The following is an 8,119-nucleotide window of genomic DNA, read 5'->3' on the forward strand; positions in this document are numbered from 1 at the left end:
AAATAATAAAGTAGTATCATATGTTTCGAGATTTTTTCGTGATTAATTTTTCATAAAAAGTGACAATAAAAATATAAATTAATTAAAAATCAATAAAATTATTATAAATTATTAAAACAGTAGGATTCACATTACAATATCGAAAATGTTCTGTTTTATTTTTAAAACCAGTCACTCAGTGTCATAGTGAAAACGGATACCACAGTTTAGAATTTACATAACTAAAAACATGAGATATGCGTTATACGTAGACAAAAATGATTTAAGCATATTTTTAATTCAGATGGAACAAGTTGAATAAAACGTATTTTGTATATATTGGACAGTTTTAGCGGAAAAAAAACTTTGTGCGATAAATTGAAACATGTAGTGATGGAAAAGTCCACTCTGCGTCAATAATCAAAGTGAAAACTCGTATTTCATTGAAAAGTGCAATTATCGTAAATAAACTATGGCTTCGCAAACAATCATATCTTTTTCTATAGATTCCAAAATAAATAATAAACTAAAAAAATATTGTAAGCTGTTATATTTTATATTTCTTCACAAAAAAATCTTTCCTTATAATGATCTGTATAAAATTATTTGTAGAGTTAATATTTATTTAAAAAGTCATTTTTACCAAAATATTGATAATGCAATGGCATATAACATTATTATAAGAAATAAATTAGAAATCTCATAAAATAGAAAAATTCTACGTCTCAACATAGTTGAGATTCTCTTAAATAACAAAGTCAATAATATAAACATTTAATTAATATAAACAAATTAAATAAATTAAATCTATTAGGACTCTGTAAAAATTGCAAGATTGTAGAATTAAACAAAATGGCAAAATATACTCGTACTAAATTAACATAAAGATATTGTGAAATAAACTATCAAATTTCGATTTGTATATATTTGCAATAATATGTTTTTCTTTTTTACTATATAGTCTTTCTGTCCCTCATTGGATATTTAACTTCCCATATCCGATCATCATTAAGATACCATTTACTTCCGCCAGGACAAAGCCGACGGCGAAGTCACTATCATTGAAATGAAACAGCAGCGAAATTTTCGATAGAAAGCATTCCCCGGGTATGTGTCTCGGGAACGATTTCTTCCGTGTGGTAGTAGCATACACATCGACATCGAGCCCATTCACGAGCAAAATCGCGGATAATATATTTCTGCTTTATTCGCAATTACGTGGACGTCGAATATACGTCGCGTCATCGAAAAATCTTATTCGATTTGTCATTCGAGAAAGGAACGGCGGGGAGGGCACGGCAAGGCCATTATCATCGGCGAAACGTTCACGTGCTCGAACATTCTCGGACGAACGCGTTTCTCGAAGAAGGCATATTTGCACAGGGGCCCTATCAATTTCCTTGGAATGCTCCCGGGGACCGAACGACGTGACGAATGGATAATCGAAACGTCTTCGCACAGACGAGAGATTACTTCAAATATTCGTTCAGCTTCTCGCAGTCCTATCCTTGATCGCGCACTGATCTGGTACTGGCGGATTCCTCGGGGTCTTCCTGCCTCCGTTGCTGTCTGCGTCTCTTCTCATCGTCATACTTCTCTTGGCAGTATTGCAAATGTGAATCGCCTCGTGATAGTTCGAGAAAGTATACTGCTTTGAGCTGAATCGAGGAAATGCTTCTCTGGATGCAGAACGTAGGAAGCATGTATAGTATCATAACAAAGATAAAGTGATTAGTAAAGTTAAAATCTATTTTTAAACAAATCTTACTTTACTTTTTTTTAGTCTTCTTCCAAAAGAAATAAAAATAAAGTATGAAAGAACATGTTAAGGGCAATAAATAAAATAAATGATATAACGATGATTTTCGCACAAGATGAAATTTATAATTGGTAGGGACGATGTAAAAGAACATTTTTTAATACTATACAAAATAATTTAATTGTAATATTATTTACTTGAACAGCCATATTGTGAGAGGAAAGGTACATGTTACCAGATATCACAGTCGTATGTCAAATTTGGTCTCTTTGATCAGCAAGGGACGTTCTGAAATATAAATAACGCGACTAACAAGTTGAATGCGTGTCTTGCAGCGTGTTTGTATAAAAACATACCAAAATATTTTTGTACAATGTAATAATTTTTGGGTTTCTGCTCAACTTTGTGCATGATATCCTTGAGATTGTGGGATATAACGATGCCATTGCCGCAACGCAAATGACTGGGTTTTAGAATCCAAATGCCTCTCATGTCGCTCATCTCATACTACGGATCGATGGTCTTTAATTTCTCCAAAATTGCGACGGCGGCCAGGAAACATTTCTACGAACGAACGATATTGATATCGATTTATGCGGGAGAGTCTCAGTTTTCGTTGCGGTGCTCGTGGCAACTCGTGGATCTCTCGACTTTAATTCCGGAAAGTTCGAATAAATTCATCTGCCGACGAATTGGATCCCTCGGAGGTCGAAGCTGAGACCACAATTCGACTGTCGGCGAAGCGAAATTAATTTAATGAAATCGCGGAATGTCTCAATCGAGGAATCGTGAGAGATTGTCAGGTGACGTCGAATTTCAAGAAGCCACCTCCAAATCTTCTTTTCAATCGAAGATTCAGAAAGGATTGGAAAGGAGGATGGATTTTGCGTACAAAGTTTGCTTATACTACGTGAATAAAATATACATTGTCCACTGCGAATACGTATAAATTGTGTGCTTTTAGTAAAAGTGCTTTTAACAACAACACCTTACATATAGGTTGTTAGAAACTAGTAATAAGCACGTATTTGACTTTTTCTAATTTACGTGCGCGCGACACGGAAGTCCTTAAGACTTCATCGTTAAGAAATCGATGCAATAAACTAAAATCTCTTTTGTGACGTTTTTTTATGAAGTCACTTAATTGGAGCAAAGTCCGACAACCTATAATAAAATTTCACTATTACGAGGCATGAAATGACGAAAAAGAATTCCTGGAACACGAAAACAAAACGGACTTGCGAAATCAATAAATAAACATCAGTTTAAGATCTCGTACGTCTTTCCCTCACTTGTATGGTTTAGCGTTTCGTTATCATGAGCCTTTAATTTTGTTTCATCAGTTAAGGATTAATGGTATCACGCGGCAGCATCTCGGAACATGTTTAATGCAAGGATGTTTTCGTGCGCCTCGAATAATTAACACAGTTTGGTTTTGTTGCCTATGCTACCTCGTAACCGCGTCTATTATTAGCGCGAATCAGGAGGAAGTGCGAAATAAACACGCCATTCTAACACAATCGATCGTTCAACATATGATACACTTTTCTCGAAAAAATAACGTCTTCTGCTTCGTAAGCATGAGTTTTAATGGAAAATGCGTATGATGTTTAGAGATAATGAAAATAAGAAAAGAAGAATAAGATATATCAATTCGAGAATAGTCCGCTATATTTAAATTTACAGACAGTCGATTTAATTGAAATTAAAATTAAAATTAAAATTGAAATTGAAATGAAAAAAATTATCTTATCGCTATTTTATCATAATATAATAAAGTTAAAACAAAGTTGAATATAATAAAGTTGAAGAACTGTAACGGGTTTTCATAAAACCAAAATTCAACTTGCTAATAGTGAGTTTCTCTCTTTATTATACTCTGTACATTAATTAATTTAATATCGGACGATATTACGAGAAACCGCCAAGCATGCTCAATAGTGAATACTATTACGAATCGTTCGGTCGTGATTTCTCGCGATAATCCGATGTTAAATTAATTAACGTGCAGAATGGAATAAGGGGAGAGACCTGAGTTAATTAATTTCAATTAAATTCTCCATTCTCTGAATATAGAGAAAATAAGAATTATTTTCGCAAATCCGTAGCATAATTGCAGTTTACTGCGCAATTTACTGGACGAATCCTATACCTGAAGAAGCTCTTTTTTTCGCAACTTTTTTCAGACGAGCTATCGATATCGGCTTTGTGATGAAGCGCCGCTGTATGATTATTTAAAAAATAATTCCATTCCTCGTCGGATGGTTGCTCTCCTTTTTCGCCATCGATGTCCTCGTGCGTCGCGATGGCGACGAACTCCTCGCAACGCTGTATTGCGAACTCCAGCCTAGCAATCGGGATCGCTCGTCGTTTTTCTGAATTAGCCACGAGAATCTCCTCGGCCACGGTTGTACCACGAACGAACCATTTGAGTAAACCCGCGGTCAGTTGGAAGTCTTCCACGAAGGCTTGTTGATCCGTGCTCTGGGATTGTTGGTGCGCGGGAACAGGGCGCCGGATACGTTCTCTTCGTATAGCCAATATGCATCTTCCAGTAAGTGCGTCATTCCGAGCTACACACGTGCGGCAATTCAGGACTGTTTTACTTACGCGACAATCCTCCATGATTCCACCTTTTATCGCGGAACGGTGGCAATTTCGACCGAGAATGCAAAGGATCCGCAACTCGGCTCCTTTGCAACAAAATAACATTTTCATAAAAAACGTTTTGCGACAGGTAGGTATTTGGAAATAACACTAGATGGTAACGTTTAGAGTCAGATCATTTAGAGAGAAATAGATAAGCAATATCTAGGCTCAAGGAAATATTCTCGAAATATTCGCTACTTCCCATTTGGCAAGGATAGTCGGGCTAGTTAGGGCAGTACCTTCGAAGTATAACAAAGGATTTTTGGTATTTGTTGCAATCGACTCCGCGATGCCACTCGACGAAATTGTTCCTGCAGTCCCATATAAAATCGGGCTGCTTGTATCGCAAGAGGGCAAAAATCACAGCTCTCTCTCGTTCAAAGTTCCATTCGCTTGCGTGATATCGCCCAGGGAGTGAGCTTCTAAGTTAGCTGCAGTGCCTAATCGTCGAAGCACATAGAAAATGGTAGACATTAGCGACAATATTTCATCCTCCGGCGGTGTGACGTACGACACCGTATTCTGCTGGCGGTGCGCATTAACTTTATCGTCCGCAATCTACAATCTAACCGTATGGCAGCATTCTCGTTTTAGTTGACTCGTACTTCTGCACCCTCGTGCTTCTAGCGCTTCCTTTAGTTTTGGTAGCTTACCTCATAGAAGGAATATTTTGTGCTTCTGCGACTGACGTTGATGTTAATTGCAAAAATGTTACGGCATTTAATAATCATAAAAACACATTGAATTGTACATATACAAATATAACTTAACATAATTTTTGTATTTTAATCGATTAAATTTTACATTCTTTATGTCTACGATGTTAGAAATTGTTCCGAGATCTTGCAGAATGGAGAAAGAATTAACAAATCACATTTGAACAATTCGATCATTTGACCCATGTGATTCGTCAACTTTTTTTTCATCCAAGATATCAGAGCGATTTCTATAGACGGAAAGAATAATTTTGTTAAAGTATCTAAAAATTTATCTAAAAATAATTTGTTGTGAATCACAAAAATAATCACGTAGAATACTTAACACTAAAATGGTCAAAGTCATTTTTGCTTTGCTAATCATTTTAATTTTTTGCTTTTTTCTATTATTATAGATATACGGTATGGAATATTAAAAACACGTAAATAGAATAAAAATAATTCTAATAATGATATAATAATAATCTAACGTAAATAGCATCAAAATAATTCTTTCCTAATCAAAGTTAAGGATAAAAAATTACCAAATTAACATCTTCATTAATTCTAATGAAATACCATCAATCATTCTAATGTTAAGCGCTGATAATGATGCTGTAAAAAGTTTTAACATTCTATATAGCAATCAGTTTGAACATCCTATATAATTATTTTGTTAGTCCAAACAAAAATATTTTCAGATCTGTGCAGTGTGTCTAGTTAAATTTTTAAAAGCTTCAATAAGAATGTTCTTTCTTGGAACACTGTTGACACAATTAAGTTTAAGATCGCATTAAAAAAGCAAGAAAAAAGAGAGATAATTTAAAATATTTCATTTTCTAACAGTATATTTAATAGAATAATATATCTTAAATAGCCTTGTTATTTATCTGATGAATTTAAGAAAATTACCTCGACAGCGTTCTTTATTTTTTCCTTAATGTTCCAGTAAGCCTCCTTCTTCGACCGTTCCTTTTTACAGCAGTTGTGATGTCTCGCGACAGTTGGCTCTTCTGAAAAAATACAGTAGGAACACGCGTCCATGTATGAATTTGCATCGCACTCAAATTCCGGTAAACCATTAATTTCAACTTTGCTCTGATCATTTGTGTCCGGAAGCGTCCACTTCGGATGTGTCATCCTCGCATGGTTGACTCGATGGTATGGATTTACAGAGCTGTCCTTTCTATCCAGATCGATCGAGGAAGAAGGCAATTTCCAATTGGATTGAAACTTCTTATCCTCCGCGCGTCGACTCCATTGTGATTGAGCTCAGGACGCGGCTCCTTCCTAATATCCCCGAACGAGTAATGTTAAATTGCTGCAATTTATCGTAATTTGTCAACGTAACTCGTCATTTATAGTTATCAGACGGCTGACGTGGCCCGCGTGAATTAACGCGAGGGTCCGTTCCCCGCGGTGGCAGTAATGCGACTTCAACTTGAAGATTAAACTGGGACTCTCGGCGATATCTCAGTCACTCGATTAACAGCTAATTGCGTTCATTTAGCGCAACGGTCACGAATAGCGTGTGACCGCGCGTCCTCTACCATCATCTATTTCGACGAAATGCCTCATCGAATAATTAATCAAAGAGGTCCATCCCATCCTGCACGCAATGTAACACGTTTAATGAACTATGCAAACAATTTTAGGATCCGTTATGTGTCCGAGGATCGACGCGCGTGGTATTGTTAGAGAACCTGACATATGCCAGGTGAGTTTACACAGTTATGTGGAAAGCGTGATTTAGACACAATTGGATAAATGTTGACCAACGTTCTTACAACTGTTTAGGAAAATCGGTCATCATGTGAGCTTAACTCATTATACGACGCGTAGATCTATAGAATTATAGATCTCTATTTAGATTTCGGAACGTATTTTATATAATAAAATAACAAAAGAGAATTCACTCGTAACTTAATGCCATAAGTGTTTTTACTGCGTCTATGTAGAGGGTTTCCCAAAATTTCGACAATGACACGACGACCGATCACGCGATGGAGACAAGTTTGCCCAGATGACATTGTCACCAGCGAAATCCGAATGTTCGTAATGCACGTGCGACAGGATGAGAACAGCCTCATATGCGTAACGGCGCGATAAATCCCTCGAGCGAGCGATAAATCGTTGGGTTAAATCGCCGTCTATTGCGCGTTAATACAATTAAACGTTGGAATAACTGCTGCGGGCATCCTGCCGCGAATATGTACCCGTTTAATGAGCATTAATAACGGAAATGTTATTTTTTCGGTGCACATTTATCATCTCTCTGGAAGTCGCTTATCGAAAACAGTTTGAGATTCGCGTGAAATATCACAGTCATTTCACGAATACTTTTAGCAGAACAAACAATAACTGTATCGTTCTCAAGGGATCCTAAATCCGTCATGATAATCCGCCTTGGTTTGACATTAAGATACCGATATATCTCCTCAAACGACGAATCTCACCAAAAGATTTTTACGACGGCTCAGACGGCTCCAAACTACGGAATTTAGCTCATGATTTCTATGTACCTTCCGGAAGCTTGCTGATGCGGTGCAACCATTGAGTTTCCTATTCGTTGATCACGGGCATGTTCCTTCCTATTTCCCTGATTCCCTGTGCACATATTGCTGCCGATGAGCGGCTAGATTCAAGCAATCCCTGCTTTGCTGAATATTTTATTAATTCCTCCCGAGTGTGCAAACCACTGCGCTTTGCAGAGATTTTTCAAAGCGAAAGTCATTAGCGTGCAGCAACGGAAAAAATGCGCTCTTCCACGAAGGGAAACGAGCTCTTGGCATAGCATAAAAATTCCGTAATGCACCAAGTTTTACTCTCGTACGTATTTTTGTGTATATATATTTAGATAAACTGTGCTTAATAGAATAGAGAAAAGATATAATGCATAAGAGTATTTTAACTAACCAGTTTTCGTTTTATTTTAAACACACACACACACACAGAGAGAGAAAGAGAGAGAGAGAGAGAGAGAGACGAGAATTATAGTTAATTAAAATATTCTTATACTTTTTCTCAGTTTTGTTAA

At 36.6% G+C, this 8,119-nt stretch overlaps 1 pseudogene; it reads right to left on the minus strand.

Moving 5' to 3' along the window:
- LOC108751587 overlaps positions 1–7,699 on the minus strand; it is a 10,209-nt pseudogene extending 2,510 nt beyond the window's left edge.
- Between the last annotated feature and the right edge of the window lie 420 nt (positions 7,700–8,119).

Source organism: Trachymyrmex septentrionalis, unplaced genomic scaffold (genome assembly GCF_001594115.1).
Source record: "Trachymyrmex septentrionalis isolate Tsep2-gDNA-1 unplaced genomic scaffold, Tsep1.0 scaffold50, whole genome shotgun sequence".
NCBI lineage: Eukaryota > Metazoa > Arthropoda > Insecta > Hymenoptera > Formicidae > Trachymyrmex > Trachymyrmex septentrionalis.